Raw genomic sequence first — 18135 nt, forward strand, 5'->3', positions numbered from 1 at the left:
ATTTACGGTTTTACACAACATCCCGACTTTTCTTGAGTCGGGCTATATCTCTGTTACCATGGTTATCATCGAAGGAAAGAGTAACGTCAGTGTCTAACAGCTGATTCTGAGCTCGTCAGCAGCCGAGTGTTCATGATTAAATCTGACGTCAGGTGATCTGAGTTCGACTTTACATCCTGGAAAAGTTCTAGAAGACATCTGAAGAAAGAAAGTGATGACTCCACCGTCCTGTCTGTCTGCCAGGCAGTGAGACACGCTCTGTGTGTGTGTGTGTGTGTGTGTGTGTGTGTGTGTTGACTCCACAGGGAGCGATCGGGAGAAACCAGCTTCTTTATGGATTATTAATATCACCTCCAGCTACACACACAGTCGGTGTGTGTGTGTGTGATCTGACACACACACGGGGGAGGAGGGGGGAGGTGTGTGTGCGTGCATGTGTGTGTGAGGGGGAGGGGGGGGTCTCACCAGTTGGTGTGATCAAGGACGCTTCATTCACACACCACTTGTCAGTGTGTGTGTGTGTGTGTGTGTGTTAGTCTAAGCTGTTCAGAGGCCACGCCCTAATCTGGATCAACAATAGACCCCCCCCTCCTCCTCCTCCTCCTCCTCCTCCTCCTCCTCCTCCACTTCTCTTTGTGAGTTTCTTGTTTGTTTCAACTCGTCCTCCGCTCGTCCTCCAAACACCCCCCCGCCATCAGTTCAGGTTCGGGGCGTCACAGAAACATCAACAAACATCAAACACTTGCTGCAGAAGAAGAAGAAGAAGAACACAACGACAGGAAGAGAAGAAGAAGAATGAGTTCAGACTCTGCAGCGTCCTGCAGCCTCATGTTCTATCAACAGGAAGTCCATCATTAGTCCCGGTCCTGCTCAGAGTCCACTTCCTGTCACTGAGTCTGACCGGTTTCTTCTCTGACTGTGTTCCTTCCCACCGCACAAAACCCGCCCCTACCCTCCAACATCTGGATTTGTGTTTAATGGTAAAGGTCACGTTCAGCGATCACCCCCGGGCTTACACAAACAGATTTTAGTGACTGTGCCGCTGTAACATGAGAAAGTTTGTGACCCGGCGGCCATGTTGAAAACAGCTGAGCCAAAACGCAGCCCCGCCCACCAGCTGTACCAACGTTCTCATGTTAAAGTCAATATCAGCAACACTGATGACATGTCAATATTTTTGTGCATCCCTAATATTTTTCTAAATGTTGAATCAATATGTTTCTGACACAATAAACTAACGGCTGTAGACAGCGGTGTAGTGGAGGGTATAATCAGTGAGCAGAACAACCACTGACTATCAGCCAGAAAGCCTCTGGAACATAAAGCAGAGTACGCCCACATTTCCTCCTCTGTAATGTTCTCACCTACCCAGAGGAACACCAACCTCATCAACTCCAACACACCACTGACTGTGGATAATAAATCTGACACACATTATCGTCACTAAAGGTCCTGGCTCTAACCTATACAGCTGAGCAGTTTGAATTATTAATCTGATCTGAGTGAACTTTAAGCCTGAAACTGACCTGAGATCATCAACAGCGAAGACGTCTCACTCTGCTGGAACCAAAGATTCAGAATCTGACGATCACTCTGAGAGAGTTCATGTAAAACCAGAAAAACATGATGAGATCTGATTCAGATGGAGATCAACTACACACACACACACACACACACACACACACACACACACTGTCCCTAAGGCTTAGTGTGTCGTAGTTCAGAACAGCAGGCGGCTGCTGGAATTCTCAGAGGAATCAAACCAGCAACTCTTTCATCTGCAGGAACAGATGAATCTCACACACACACACACACACACACACACACACACACACACACACACACAAACTGTCGTTACAGAGGAAGAACCTCCAGGGCTTAAAATGAAGCCAAACCCTGCAGTTCCTCTAATGTCCACTAGAGGCTGGCTCCAACAGTGAGTCAGTCCCCACAGACCTCCATGTTCACATGTAGAAATAAACATGTTTACAGCCTGGTACAAAAACACTTTGGTCTCTGGAGCTCATTTCAACATTCATGACGACTGTACAGACTGAGTTTATATAGAACTCACCTGTTTGTATTTTATTAAGGATTAAAGTTACTGTCTCCCGGGCTAGGTGATGATGTCACGCCGTGACAGGAAACAGGCTCCTCCATTACAACCTGCTGCAGAGTGAGTGCAGATTTACAGAGAACAATAAAGTTTATATCTTGTTTTTGGACTGAATTCATCAGAATATTGGTGAAATGTGATTCACAAATCACTGCATTCTGTTTTTATTTATGGTTTTACACAGCGTCACAACTTTTCCAGGACGACACAGGTAATGACCACACACTGAAACACACAAACAGCAGCACCTGTGCTGGTATGTGCGCATACATAATACATGATGACACATTCCCAAGAGCGCACACACACACACACAGGACAGAGTGTGTAAAGTTGAGTTAAACAGATGGTCGAGCAGATTGTATCAGAAACTGACTGTTAATCACACCAACAAACACACACACACACACACACACACACACACACACACACACTCTGTGTTGTGGAGGGTTAAAGGAAACGAGCTGAAAACAAACTGATCACAGAACAGTTTGTTGTGTGAACATCAGACGGCTGATTCAGGATCTGTGTGGAGCAGTTTCATCACAACACATTCATTAGTTCCTCAGAACAATAAAACAAAACAAACTGCAGCCGACCAACAGAGCGTCTCGTACACACTCTGCAGGCCTGAAACGGTTCATGTGTTGGTGTTGAGCCGTTGTGTGTCCGCCACACGCAGATACACATTTGTAGATTGTTGCAGGTGATGTGGAAGTTCTCAAGTGCGAGGTTAACCTGAACACTTTTAGCTGTTTTGTGTTTGAAACACTCCCTAATTTCTTCCCCAGGTGTGATCCTGGAGGTGCGTGAGTGTTTCTGTCTGTCTGCAGTGAATCTCACAAACTACTGGACCGATCAGCCTCTTATTTAACGTGCACATGTCTGACTGTACGCTCAAGGACCTCCTGTGGTTGCAGTGATTCCCATTAGTTGAAAAACCTGTTTAAATGACTGTCTGTCACGTCAGCTCCTGCTGACTCCTCACTCCTCTGAGCCGCTCACTGGAGCTGGACGTTTTTAGGGAATGGTCTCGGCTAAACACAACGAGCCTTACCGTCTGGTACAGGACACATCTTGGCATTTGTTGTGGGTCAAAAACTGACATCCAGACAAAGGTTTGGTCTTATTTTGAACAGAAGCATCTGCAGATCAATGTCATGCAACTTATTGGATTTTTTGCTGATATATAACAACAGATTTGGCCGATAACCGCCACCGATAAAGCAATACTGTTGCACTGATTCTTAAAGCCAATATCAGCTGATGCCGATGATGTGCCTATATTATTTTGCATCCCTAATACCTGACACGTTATGATCCACTAATGTCAGACACAACAGAGGATGAATAAGTCCCTGTTTTTGTTTCTTCACCTCCATCTTAACTGTGAAGGCCCCGACACACCAAACTGATGTCAGCTGCCAGTCAACGTTGGGCCGTCAGTGAGCGTCTGTCGTCCTCGTCAGTGTGATGTGCGCCGCACTGTTGGCCCTCGATTCAGCATGTTGGTGACGACAACAGTGGAGCCCGTCGGTGACTGAAATCACTCTGATTGTGAGTTGAGCTCAGCGCACAGGAAGAGAAACGTCACTGAGTTGAGTCAACAAGGAGCTAAAGTCCAAAACAAACTTGTTCCATAAAGTCAGATTATTTTTCTTTAGCAGAAACATTTCCTGATAGTTTGATAGTTATCGTTCACTGGCACACGGTAAATATGCTTTGATCTTTCAACACTGGATTGTGTTGTTGTTTGTTATGTGTGCATGTGCAACTTTTTGGCGGACACACGGGGACGTGAGGCGACGCAGTACTCAGCTATCGTTGTCACCAGTTCTCTGAAGACGGTTATGTAAACGTGAGGCGCTCAGCAAAACACACTAAAACTCTGATCAGGAAGACGTGAGTCAGATTCACTGTTTCTTTTTCTCTGTTTTAACTGTGTTTGTTGTTGTTTCCTACGTTGTTGTTCTGCAGACAAAGTTTCTACTGTTCAAAGTTCAGTTCTGACCGACGAGGATCAAAGATTTCTGGCTATTAATTATTAAAATTAAATTAATCCTCATAATGAAATCACATCTACATGAATGTTCCTCAGCAGCAGGACTGTGTCTGTCTTTGTTCTTTATTCCACTGAACCGTAGCGTGACTCTGTTCCACCTCTGATCACGTGACATGTGGTCGTCTCCTGAGAGACGAGCTGCGTCTCCGTTCGTCTCTCTCAGGATTAACAAACATGGCGGCTGAACTTCACGTCCAAACACAACTCTGATCTTCATCAGCATCAGTTAACGAGGACGAGGATGTTAAATTCTGAGTCCAAACACACTGTGAGACTCTTCAGTAAATGTTCTGACTGTTAGCACACTCTGACTGTACTGGTGTTACTGGTGTTACTGGTGTGAGTCCAGTTCATTCTGACTGTGTGAAAAGGCTGAAGTCAACCTGCAGATTACAGCACATTAACACAGTGTGTGTGTGTGTGTGTGTGTGTGTGTGTGTGTGTGTGTGTGTGTGTAGATTAGAGGTGATTAAACAGTAATCTGAATCTGGACTCAGACTAAATCCTTCAGATTAGTCAAATGGACGTTTCAGTTAAATAATCTTCATCACACAGATGATGATGATGATGATGATGATGACGTCACAGCTGATGCAGCTTCATATAGGTCACATGACCTGTGTGTCAGTGTGTGACTTCACATATGTTTCTGGGTTAAAGGGACTCTGTGTCCTGCTTTAAACAAACTTCATTCAGAACACATCTCAGTGATGTCACTGCGTCCCTGAACTCTGTCTGTCAGGAGCTTTACTGCTTTACACAGAAACACATGAAGAAGAAAAATCATCCTCGCAGGTCTTCAGTCTGCAGACGTCATTCATCTCACACCAAACTTCATTTAATTTACTGTCATTGTTTAAAAAACTACACTATGAACAGCCAATCACATCTGACCAGAGTCTCAACCGACCAATCAGCTCTCAGTCCTGAAAATATATTGATCAGCCAATCAGCAACGATGTCAACGATTCATTATTGAAGATAATTCTTTTGCGCAAAAGGAAGAAAAGACTCAACAGATGTGAAGTACGACAAACTACGACCTGCCTGAACCACACACAAACTTATCTTATTGGTCACTAGAGTTTAGATCGGGCCCAAAAAATCCAGCCCGAGCCCGTGCGTGTTCTGGCCGAGCCCGGTCCGGCCCTTTACCTGTAATTACGAGTCCAAGCCTGGTTTAAAGGCTGACTCTCATCTTTCTTCCCATGGCAAGCCTTCGTCATGTGCCTCTTCAGTGTAGAGGTCCCCGTCTATTTGCTGTCATATACCAGCATGGCGCTGCACTTGGTACACTCCACGAAGCCAACACACACATTGCCACCATCAACAACTCACATGTGCACGGCCAGTGCCGCTGTCAAGGGGGGCAGCACCCGAACCCGCCCCTTGGGTCAGGTTTGGGCTCGGGCAGAGAACCTAAGCTCTACTGATCACACAGTAACTGAACAGGTTACACATTTACACTCTGTTTAGATAAATGACTCTGCAGCAGCAGGAACTACACAACATTACTACACAACATTACTGCACGATGTTAAAACATAACATTACTGCAAAACATAAGTACACAACATGACTACATGTTACTAAACAAAGTTACTGCACACTGTAAGTACACACAAGCCCCTTTTACACTGCCAGATTTTCGGTGAATGTTGGGCTGTTTTGCCGGCAAGCTGCGAGTGTTTAGACACACAGAGCCGGATTGGCGAGTTGATCCGAGGTGCCCAGTTTTCCTCCTCGTAGGGTAGACATATTGGTGGAACCTTTTTAGTTTAAACAGACAAGGCGGCCTTCTGCAACGGGAGGGGCTGTTGATGACTTGTGGGAGGAGCTGTTGATGACTTGTGGGAGGAGCTGTTGATGACTTGTGGGAGGAGCTGTTGATGACTTGTGGGAGGGGCTGTTGATGACTTGTGGGAGGAGCTGTTGATGACTTGTGGGAGGGGCTGTTGATGACTTGTGGGAGGAGCTGTTGATGACTTGTGGGAGGAGCTGTTGATGACTTGTGGGAGGAGCTGTTGACTTGTGGGAGGAGCTGTTGATGACTTGTGGGAGGGGCTGTTGATGACTTGTGGGAGGGGCTGTTGATGACTTGTGGGAGGAGCTGTTGATGACGCTGCACGTGCGAGCCACTGGCGGTGGATAAACAGGAAACAGCTGATAGCAGGAATTAGCGAGCAGCTAGTAGCAAGAGGGAAACACAAACCTGACAGACACTGTAAAGATGAGCAACTGGGGAGACAAGGAATTGCGCGCCCTCCTTGTCCTCGCAAACGAAGAGGCCATTAACCGTCAGATGACGGGGACGGTGAAGAACGGGCCGACTTACGAGAGAATCACCGAAGGACTGACCAGCCGCGGCTTCCCTCCCACGTCACTGTTTACGTCACACGCTGAGCTACACGTTTTGTTACTTGCTCACGCCCCCCATTGCCCCGAAAAAGGCACATTCTGTATAAACAAAAGTAGGTAGGCGGCATTTTGCTGCACTCCCCGATTTTGTTTTTATACTGCCAATGCTGAAAGAAGACTGCTTGGGCTTTCCTGCAAATTTGGGCTACTGTAACTACACACTAACTACACACTAAGTACACACCTGGCGGTGCACGTCAGTCTTTGATGATACTGATCCTCCAGTCGACCCTCTGTGATCGTATCTGATGTTACAGTTCACTCTGTGTTCATGCTGTCGATTCTCTTTTGTTCTGACTGATGTGATTTTTTATAAACCATCTCAGACACCATAAATGGCTCCCTTTCAACTTCCTGTAGGACTGTTAGTTAGTGCGGACAGGAAGTAAACAAGGACCAAAGCTGTAACCACGGCAACAGGATAACAATGACACAGTCTGTACGTAGAGACCATATTTAGTAACAGCCTGACAATGACTGACTCACTCTAACTGTTTAATATGACAAACTGTAAACAACCATCTCACACACACACACACACACACACTCTGAACTATAACGATGATGCACAGTAACGCGATGTGTGTCTGCAGCTGATGAAAACTGTGCTGTTCTGAAAAGTTGGGTCTAATCACTGTGGAGTTATCCTGACACACTGGAGACAACAAAGGGTTAATGCAGAGATGAAACATCATCTTATGAATGAAGCTCAGCAGAATGACTGAGGGTCAGGAACAAAACAAGACAGAGGAAATAAAACACGAAAGTTACGAGTCAGGCATCAAAAGAGAAACTGTGCTATGAACACATGTTGTCAGCAGTGATGTAATAACTGATAATGTGTCCGCCAGCCTGAGCACGCCTTGGTCACCTTTAGTTACCTGCCTTGACCTAGGGACGACTAGTGAGGGGAGACTCGAGGATCTCAGGTCATGACTTGGAGCGTAGGGAGTCAGACGCTCAGATGTATGACTCAGTGCTGAACCATGTTGAGCTCTAACGGTTATTAAAAGAACCTTAAAATCAGCTCTGAGGTTAACTGGCGGCCAGTTCACACACGTTTTCATGAACAAAGTTCCAAAACTTTTCCAGGACTTTTCAAGGACCTGTAGTCATATTTTCCCACACATTAGAGTTACAGACAATAAATAAATATGTGGGAGATTATCCACGGAGAGTTGCGGTAACAATTTCATAATACACAACAAAGCTCCAGGACTGTTCCAGGCCTGGAAAATGAGACTGCAGGACTTTTCCAGGTCTTCCATGACTGTGGGAACCTTGACTCATGGTGGTGGTAGTGACGGCACTGACTGTCATGGATGAACCACATGTGTGTTATGTGACAGTTTTCCAGAGAAACTTTGAGCAGGTTAATCAACTTCCTGTGTGTGTGTGTGTGTGTGTGTGTGTGTGTGTGTGTGTGTGTGTGTGTGCGGGGGTACTGTTTTTTGTTTGTGTTCTCAGGGGGTCATGTGACGTGAAGACTTCCCTTAGGTAGCGTCAGCAAAGGTGACTTCTAAATTCACTTCTGCCCTAAAACACAACTGTGTGTGTGTGTGTGTGTGTGTGTGTGTGTGTGTGTGTGTGTGTGTGTGTGTGTAGGAATGTCAGCTATTCAGTATGCGGCTGCGGGCCGAGCCGTGCCGTGCCAGGACAGGCTGGGAACACCCGACACACTCACACACTCACAAACACACACACTTTTACAGTTGATGAAAACTGTTTCCGGTCGGACTGAGACATTAACCGAACTGAACTGATTCAGTCTTCAGACTCAGCTGTTACATTCGGCTCCCTCACAAACCACCAACCAGACACCGTTACAGAAATCTCAACTTTTAAACTCGCTGATCTGCAGCTCGGCGGCTGAGTGTTACACAGCTCTGTGAATCCAAACACACACTGAAAACTGAGTTTTTATCAAACAGCTGCGGCCGAACGAAAGACCGTCTCACCTTGTTTCACAAAACACACTCAGTGTGTTCTCTCAGCGCTCAGAGAAGACAGAAAAGCGACAACATGTAAAACGCTCAGATCTTTGAATGGAGTCTGGCGCGTCGCTGTCAGACACGCCTGACTCAAACACGCTCTTTCCTTCCTGCAGCAGCTGCAGCTCGGTCCAACTTAGAGCCGTGAAAACGCGACAATGTGATCCGGGTCACACTCACCTGAGCTCGGCGGGCAGCTCTGTGGTCCGCCGGGGTCCGACCGGCCCGGTGCCACTTCCAGAAAACCCGCACAGAGTCCAGAGGAGACACAAACCTGCACGATCCGCACCGAGAGCCGCACAACAGGTCCGACAGAGACCCCGCCCCGCTCCGCTCCGCGCGGCGCCGGGAGGCTTTTTTGACGCTCCTGAGCGGCGGAGCTGCTGCCTGGCTCCTGGGCAGGGAAGAGAACCGACAACCTGCAGCTGCTGCCTGGCTCCTGGGCAGGAAGAGAACTGACAACCCGCAGCTGCTGCCTGGCTCCTGCAGGAAGAGAACCGACAACCCGCAGCTGCTGCCTGGCTCCTGGGCAGGAAGGGAACCGACAACCCGCAGCTGCTGCCTCGCTCCCGGGCAGGAAGAGAACCGACAACCCGCAGCTGCTGCCTGGCTCCTGGGCAGGAAGGGAACCGACAACCCGCAGCTGCTGCCTGGCTCCCGGGCAGGAAGAGAACCGACAACCCGCAGCTGCTGCCTGGCTCCTGGGCAGGAAGGGAACCGACAACCCGCAGCTGCTGCCTCGCTCCTGGGCAGGAAGAGAACCGACAACCCGCAGCTGCTGCCTGGCTCCTGGGCAGGGAAGAGAACCGACAACCCGCAGCTGCTGCCTGGCTCAGAGGGTTCATGTCAGGAGGTCAAAGAGTGTCAGTAACAAATATTCAGTCAGTTCAATATTAAATAAATATTTAAAGGTCAGTTTATAATAGAACAAAACAAAATAAGATGATCACAGCTGATTAAATATATTTTATATTTATCTTTTATTTCTACATTTTAAACAAAATATATATTTATATATTTTTAATATAAATATTTATTATAATATATATTTATTTAATTTATATATATATAGAACAAATAAGATGATCACAGTTAAATGTGTTATCTTTATATAAATAAATATATTTTATATTAATTTTTATTTTTTTAAAATATTTAAAAATTTAAAAGTACAGTACCTCTAACACACACACACACACACACACACACACACAGCAGCTCAGCTGATATGATTTATTATAGTAAAAAATAAAATCAAACTTCAGATTTAACTCTTTATTAAAACCATATTTCATCTTCATCATCCTCTGACATCATCATCATCATCATCTGACCATCACAGAGGCAATATAAACATCTTCATCATTAAACTCTAAACATGAAAATACACTGTAATATAATCAATAATCAATAATATAAAAAGGTGAATCCTTCTTTAAAACTTTATTGTGAAAAGCTCCGGACAAACGACGGTCGTTATTTTTCATTTTCTACTGAGTAAAGTTCTAAACATCCTCATCATCATCCTCATCATCATCATCATCCTCACACAGTCAATACAAACGTCTCTGTCGTCAAACACATTAAAATAAAGTTTTATTGAAAGTCTCCAGCAGCAGATTGATTGATTTATTGATCAGCTGAATACAAACTGATTGATTATATTAACAGTTAATAATCTTATAGTTGGCACAATCTACAGTGTCACATGACCTCATCATGACCTCAGAGTCTTTGTAAAGTCACTGTTGGCACTTCCCGTCTCCACCGTAACCATGGAAACAGACTGAAATATCAGCCTTTATGAAACATAGAATAATGATACACAGGAGGCGTTCAGGTACAGTACAGAGTGTAGGTCACCTGTGTTCTGACAGACTCACAAATACAGGCACATTGATCAGTGATCGTCACAGACATAGACATGAACACGCAGACGCCACATTGACTGTGTCAGCCCATTGCTGTGACATGTCAGCGACCCCGCCATATTGGAGAGAGCAAGACTTCCTGTAAACAAATGACAGTAAAAAGCAGAGCTTTAATGTTTATGTTTCTCAGTCGACCACAATGAATTCGTTTTTATATTCCTGGGTCCATGATCTATGTGTATCAGAAAAGAGTTTGGTCTCCAGTTCAGTAGAATCTTGATATTTAGTCTATAATGAATCACTCAATTATTTTCATGGTGTAAAATAGCAATTGACCTATGGCTAAGTCCCACCCTCAAACGCGATGAGCCAATCACAGCTTTTTCAGAGATTTGAAGTTTAAAAATGGTCAAACGGTGTGCATGGGGTACATGCAACTCTGACACAAGGTATCCTGAGAGGCTGGGCGACCAGGTGTATTTTTACACTTTAAACCACATCTCAAGCGAGAAAAGTGTCTCCTTTGGATAAAGTTGTGTGGTAACGTTAGACCACAACATCAACTCAACGTGAATAAGATTAACAATGATGTCTACATCTGTTCTAAGGTAAGTCAACATTGTGTTTGAGGCAACATATTGTCACTTTGCTGCAAAGAAATATAAAGTTATCTTTAACATCTCTAGCTAACGTTAGCTAAAGTTAGCCTAACGTTAGCTCCTAGCTGCGTTGTTCATCATGTCACCTTGTTTGCTGGGAGTTCATTAGCCTATTTTGTTCTAGTTTTGTACTTTGGTGATGGTACATCATTGTTAGCTGTTGTCCAAAGGGCTCTAGTTAAGCTAACGTTAACTTCTGGAGCTTAGCTTCATTAACTTATCTGTAATGGCAGAGATAACAAAGGTTGGCAAACGTTATGCTGAATGATTCAGTGTAAATACTGTAGCACCAAACTAACGGAGAGACACTCTTGGTAAAGATGGTAAAAAGGCCGTTATCCTTTTCTCATATTCTGAGCCAAAAACCTTAACTTCAGTGGCACTTTAACTTGTTGTCTTTGATGGTGACGGCAACCAGATGCGGTTCACAAGCGTACACTGTGACCTGTAAATGTTGGCTTGTAATTTAAGCTTTTCATCGACCTTCTCAACAATAAAATGATGAATATATCCCTCCAATGCGTAGTTTAGGCCCTTTTGGTTACTTCTCAATGACATCTGATCGTTATGTCTCCAAAAATCATCAACTGCCTCCTGTGAAATGCCGTGTACTGTGACACCTGCCATAGCGCCGCTCACTGAATGTTGATAGTTTGTCCAGGTGAGTGGAGGGGGCGTGGCTTAGCCATAGGTCAGTTGTGATGAGGGATGTAAAATCTCACATGGATTAGATTATTTTTCTTGGTTAATATTTGTGGAGACGTCTCTATAGACTATAATCTAATGTGGAAGTAGATAACTAGCATGTTAGCTCTGTCTGCTGATCATTAACTCTTCAATCAACAGAATAAAGTAACTTTCACCACCGCTCATTTTAGAGAGAAAACATGTTCTTGATTTAGATGATCAACTGGACGATGGATCATAGATGTTTGTTTCTGGCTGCCAGCAATGAGCTGTAGCTAACGTAGCTAGCGTGCTGTTGTTATCAAGCCTTTTATTTTCCCGTACCTGTGTAGCAGTAGTTATCTTATTTTTTATCAATACTGTATAGTTTTTATTTAATAGTTTTCCACTGGGACTGGTGTTATCAGTGAGTGCCCTCTGCTGGGCCTCTGCAGACCGCAGGGTGCGCCCCACAGATCAATCCCTGCAAACTTGAATGGGACACCCCGTTTATAAATGCCAGTCTGTTGTCATCGTGGTTTCTGATTAGCTCTCTGAAAATGTATAAAACACTGTTTTTGTTGAGTTGTAAAATTCAGGGATGCACCATATTGGATTTTTTGCAGATATCCAACATGATATCTGAACTCATCTGACCAATAACCAATACTGATATTGATATATGCACTATTTTCCCCTCCTGATGTGAGTGATCATCATCAAGTCTCTTCTGTAGTGGATTAACATCATATTATACAGACTGTGATGGTGACGGCCCACCAGCAGGTGGAGACATGAAACACTGTTCAGTGTCTGTGATATTCATTCATTGTGATAAATAGGAAAAAGCATGTTGGCTGATTGAGAGTTCACTTAAAAGATGATATCAGCTGATATTGATGACATGCCGATATTATCGTGCATCCCTTGTAAAACTTCCATGTCTGACACTTCACAATGCTAAAAAAAGACGTCTTCATTCAGTATCAAGTGTTTTGGTGCCAATACTGTCGTGCTGTGAAGTCATTTATTGGGCTTGCCACACTGTGACTTTGGTAGCTCGCATGTTGTCTCAGAAAAAATCTGCAGTGTTTCCTGCTCACTGACTGCTGGCTGAAAGACTTCTTTCTTTCTGTGGTTAAACAATTTATGGAGCTCATTACCACGAGGGGCTGCTGTGAGATCTGATGTCACTGTGGTGTCACCAGTGTGCCGTCCCCGTCAATGAATGGCTGGTTGGAGCCAAAGAGAGAAAGTCTGTGCCTGGTTAATCACGTAACGCAAGACAGAGAGTAAACAGCGCTACGGCAGGACGCAGAGGGAGACCAGTCTACAGGACAGTTACACAACATAAATAGAGAACATGTTGTCTTCAGTGTCCTCGGTGATGAAAGTTAATATATTCTGTTATGATCAAGGAGTTAATAACCGGACAGCGTTAGCTTGCTAGCATGCTAGCTATTTGATGAGTTGCCTACTTTCACATAAAATTAGATTATATAGGGACGTCTCCACAAATATTAAGCAAGGAAAAATTCATGTTTGACAGATGTCAGATTTTACAGTTTTACATGACAATAAAATATTTTCCAGCACGTCAGTAATTCAGTTCCTGTCAGTCTAACACTCCTCTGCTGAGCGTCCAGCAGTGATTATAGACTAAATATCAACATTATAATAAACTAGAGACAAAACTTTTATCTTGTCTACACACAACAATCATAAACCCATTAATATAAAAACAACTCATTGCAGTCGGTTGAGAAATATAAACATTACAGTGATTTTAAATCAGTAAAACAGCAGCTTCTGTTTACTGTCATTTGTGTACAGGAAGTCTTGACCTCTCCAATATGGCGGCGTCTTTGACATATGATCCAGCGGCCAATGAGGCACCTGTGTTTCTGTATCTATGGTCACAGGCGTTCACTTCGACCGTCTGTCGGCCAATCACAGCAGAGAACTCTCAGTGGTTTCAACATGAACACATTATCGATGGCTGATTAGTGACCATCAGGCAGTTATTGATCAGTTCTAGTAAGTGCTCGTCAATAAGATCTGAATATAAATATTTATCTTTATTATTAATATTTGTGTTGTATTAGTAAAATAAACCTGTCCATCTAAAAATAGATTAATTTTCATTCGTTAGATAAACATCAGTTATTGACCCTGAAACTCTAATATTGATAAGAGAATTGATTTTTTATCGAAACAAAAGGAGGCTTTTTCATTACTGTTGACATCATCGCTGACATCACTGCCGTCAGACTCTCTGGTGTCATGAAGCTGGCTCACAGATCACCATGGTAACAGATCAGAACACAGACCAATCAGATAGCTGGAAACCTGACGTGACTCTTTCTACTTTAAAGTTTTGATCCATGGAAGTTTTATATGAGCCGAGAAGTGATTTAAAAATCTGTGACATCATCACAATGTAAAGTCTATGAGCTGAGCGGGAACTTGTGGGCGGGGCCAGTAGGAGAAATATCACTGCACATGTTCAGTGAGCTGCATACCCTCAAGGTAAACCAGGAGGCCAGAAACTTTTTTTGGTGTATGCACAAGGCGAGTAATAGGAGCTATCTTAACATGTGGTACGATGATATTATTAAAAATCTATGAAAAACTAAACTCTGTTATAAAAACAATAATTATTTTGACAATCAGCTGTTAATTATAAATCTTCAGTCACCAAATCAGATCAAACTGAATACAGATTTAACAATGGACTCATGTTAGTGGAGCTGAGCTCAGCTTTGTCACCTATCATCTGCCAACTGTATCTGTGACATGTCATCTGTCTGCTGTCACTCTCAACTGTCACCTGTCACTTTCACCTGTCATTTGTCACCTGTACCTGTCACTGTCACATGTCATCTGTCACCTGTCACTTGTCATCTGTCACTGTCCCCTTTACCTGTCACTGTCACATGTCATCTGTCACCTGTACCTGTCACATACCACTGTCACCTGTCACTTGTCATCTGTCACTGTCACATGTCATCTGGCACTGTCACCTGTGACTGTCACCTGTCATCTGTCACCTGTACCTGTCACTGTCACATGCCACTGTCATCTGTCACTGCCCCCTTTACCTGTCACTGTCACATGTCATCTGTCACCTGTACCTGTCACATGCCACTGTCACCTGTCACTTGTCATCTGTCACTGTCACATGTCATCTGGCACTGTCACCTGTCACTGTCACATGTCATCTGGCACTGTCACCTGTGACTGTCACCTGTCATCTGTCACCTGTCATCTGTCACTGTCACATGTCACTGTCACCTGTCACTTGTCATCTGTCACTGTCACCTGTCACCTGCCACTGTCATCTGTCACTGTCACCTGTCGTCCGTCACTGTCGCGTCACCTATTATTTGTCAGACACGTCACCTGTCACTGTCACATGTTGTCTCTTTTATTTTTTCCAGCTGATCAGTAAACCAGCTTCATGACACCAGTTCTGATCTGGATCACTGCTGACCCCCTTCATGATCCAGACTGCAGAGTCCACTGAGTTTAAAATCACTGTGTGTGTGTGTGTGTGTGTGTGTGTCTCTCTCCACGGTAACCAGTAAGAGCAGCAGATTTCTTCCAACAGAGACTCGGAGTTAAACTCAGGAGAGTGACTCCTCTTCATCTGTAGTTCACTCCTCATCCTCCTCCTCTTCACTCTTCATCCCCCTCTCCTCCTCTTCCTCACCCCCCTCCCCCTCTCTCTCTCCCAGAAGCCCACACAGCTCGGCCAGTCTCTGTTGCATCTTGGGAATCCCGGACAGCTGACTCTCCAGTCGATGTTTCTCCTCCTGTTTAAATAAAGTTTCACCGGAAGTTTAAGCTAATGATAGAGACAGCCTGTTTAAATAAAGTTTCACCGGAAGTTTAAGCTAATGACAGAGACAGCCTGTTTAAATAAAGTTTCACCGGAAGTTCAAACTACTGACAGAGACAGCCTGTTTAAATAAAGTTTCACTGGAAGTTTAAACTAATGACAGAGACAGTCTGTTTAAATAAAGTTTCACCGGAAGTTCAAACTACTGACAGAGACAGTCTGTTTAAATAAAGTTTCACCGGAAGTTTAAGCTAATGACAGAGACAGTCTGTTTAAATAAAGTTTCACCGGAAGTTCAAACTAATGACAGAGACAGTCTGTTTAAATAAAGTTTCACCGGAAGTTTAAACTAATGACAGAGACAGTCTGTTTAAATAAAGTTTCACTGGAAGTTCAAACTACTGACAGAGACAGCCTGTTTAAATAAAGTTTCACTGGAAGTTCAAACTACTGACAGAGACAGTCTGTTTAAATAAAGTTTCACCGGAAGTTCAAACTACTGACAGAGACAGTCTGTTTAAATAAAGTTTCACTGTCAGTTTAAACTAATGACAGAGACAGTCTGTTTAAATAAAGTTTCACTGGAAGTTCAAACTACTGACAGAGACAGTCTGTTTAAATAAAGTTTCACTGTCAGTTTAAACTAATGACAGAGACAGCCTGTTTAAATAAAGTTTCACTGGAAGTTCAAACTAATGACAGAGACAGTCTGTTTAAATAAAGTTTCACCGGAAGTTCAAACTACTGACAGAGACAGCCTGTTTAAATAAAGTTTCACCGGAAGTTCAAACTACTGACAGAGACAGCCTGTTTAAATAAAGTTTCACCGGAAGTTCAAACTACTGACAGAGACAGCCTGTTTAAATAAAGTTTCACTGCTCTTGGCATGAATAGCCCACATGTGTGCGCTGTACACTTGTCAGGTCACTGATGACCTGCAGGTGTTTGACCTGTGTGAGAAAACCTACTCAGACAGGTGGAGAGAGACAGACAGATGGAGAGAGACAGACGGGTGGAGAGAGACGGATGGGTGGAGAGAGACAGATGGGTGGAGAGAGATAAAACGGGTGGAGAGAGACACACCTGCAGAGACAGACAGGTGGAGAGAGAGACAGATGGGTGGAAAGAGACAGACCTGCAGAGACAGACAGGTGGAGAGAGACAGACAGGTGGAGAGAGACAGACCTGCAGAGACAGACAGGTGGAGAGAGACAGACAGGTGGAGAGAGACAGACCTACAGAGACAGACAGGTGGAGAGAGAGACAGATGGGTGGAAAGAGACAGACCTACAGAGACAGACAGGTGGAGAGAGAGACAGATGGGTGGAAAGAGACAGACCTGCAGAGACAGACAGGTGGAGAGAGATAAAATGGGTGGAGAGAGACAGACCTGCAGAGACAGACGGGTGGAGAGAGATAAAACGGGTGGAGAGAGACATACCTGCAGAGACAGACAGGTGGAGAGAGAGACAGATGGGTGGAAAGAGACAGACCTGCAGAGACAGACAGGTGGAGAGAGAGACAGATGGGTGGAAAGAGACAGACCTACAGAGACAGACAGGTGGAGAGAGAGACAGATGGGTGGAAAGAGACAGACCTGCAGAGACAGACAGGTGGAGAGAGAGACAGATGGGTGGAAAGAGACAGACCTACAGAGACAGACAGGTGGAGAGAGAGACAGATGGGTGGAAAGAGACAGACCTGCAGAGACAGACAGGTGGAGAGACAGACAGGTGGACAGAGACAGACGGGTGGAGAAAGACAGGTGGCGAGAGACAGACGGGTGGAGAGACACAGACCTGCAGAGACAGACGGGTGGAGAGAGAGACAGATGTGTGTGGAAAGAGACAGACCTGCAGAGACAGACAGGTGAGAGAGAGACAGATGGGTGGAAAGAGACAGACCTACAGAGACAGACAGGTGGAGAGAGAGACAGATGGGTGGAAAGAGACAGACCTGCAGAGACAGACAGGTATATGCTGTACAGGTCATAAGCCCCGCCCCCTTCATGTGAGCAGACGGGACATAGAAACTCAAACATGTCAAATACATTTTTCCCAAAGATGGTTTCCGTCATTTCAGGTCGTTCTTATCAGGCTGCTGTCTGATCTGTGTCTGTTTCTCTCATGACTTTGGTCTCATTAGTTATTGGATGCTATAAAAATGACATCACCGGCGTCACATGGCAGCAGCCGTGTGCGGCCATTTTTTGTACATTGGCAGGAAGTGGAGATGTGTCGTCCACCTTTACCCTCCTGAGACCCTGTGTCCTCATATGAGGACGTCTCATTTTGGGTTTACTTGACCTCATACTTCATTCTGCTGAACTCAGACCTGTTGTCCTCGTTCGTGGCCACTTTTTTTGTGCCATCTAGTGGGCCTGGCGCAGCACCGAGAGTACGACCAAACGTGACTACCCAGAGGAAGTAAAGTCGTGACAAGGTTTCCATCTGTGAACATGTGGAAGGATAATTTGCACAATACAATAATCCATGTAAAAACAAGATGGCA

General features: G+C 44.6%; 1 protein-coding gene and 1 long non-coding RNA gene across 4 annotated transcripts in view; both read right to left on the reverse strand.

Annotated features, from left to right (window-relative positions):
* plxnb3 (plexin B3) overlaps positions 1-8925 on the reverse strand; it is an 83077-nt gene extending 74152 nt beyond the window's left edge. The window contains exon 1 of the mRNA XM_049580279.1: positions 8768-8925. The gene's annotated coding sequence lies outside the window, so the exon portion shown is untranslated. The remainder of the gene's footprint in view (positions 1-8767) is intronic.
* A 922-nt stretch (positions 8926-9847) lies between these two features.
* LOC125891345 (uncharacterized) lies at positions 9848-17444 on the reverse strand. 3 transcript variants are annotated; one of them, XR_007449626.1, is made up of 3 exons: positions 17424-17444; positions 15112-15598; positions 9848-14951 (listed from the first exon to the last, which is right to left on the reverse strand). It is a non-coding gene; the product is annotated as an uncharacterized LOC125891345 (long non-coding RNA). The 3 variants fall into 3 exon arrangements; XR_007449625.1 differs by lacking the exon at positions 17424-17444 and adding an exon at positions 17015-17035; XR_007449624.1 differs by lacking the exons at positions 15112-15598; positions 17424-17444 and adding an exon at positions 14985-15111.
* Between the last annotated feature and the right edge of the window lie 691 nt (positions 17445-18135).

Source organism: Epinephelus fuscoguttatus, linkage group LG7, assembly GCF_011397635.1.
Source record: "Epinephelus fuscoguttatus linkage group LG7, E.fuscoguttatus.final_Chr_v1".
In the NCBI taxonomy this organism is placed as follows: domain Eukaryota; kingdom Metazoa; phylum Chordata; class Actinopteri; order Perciformes; family Serranidae; genus Epinephelus; species Epinephelus fuscoguttatus.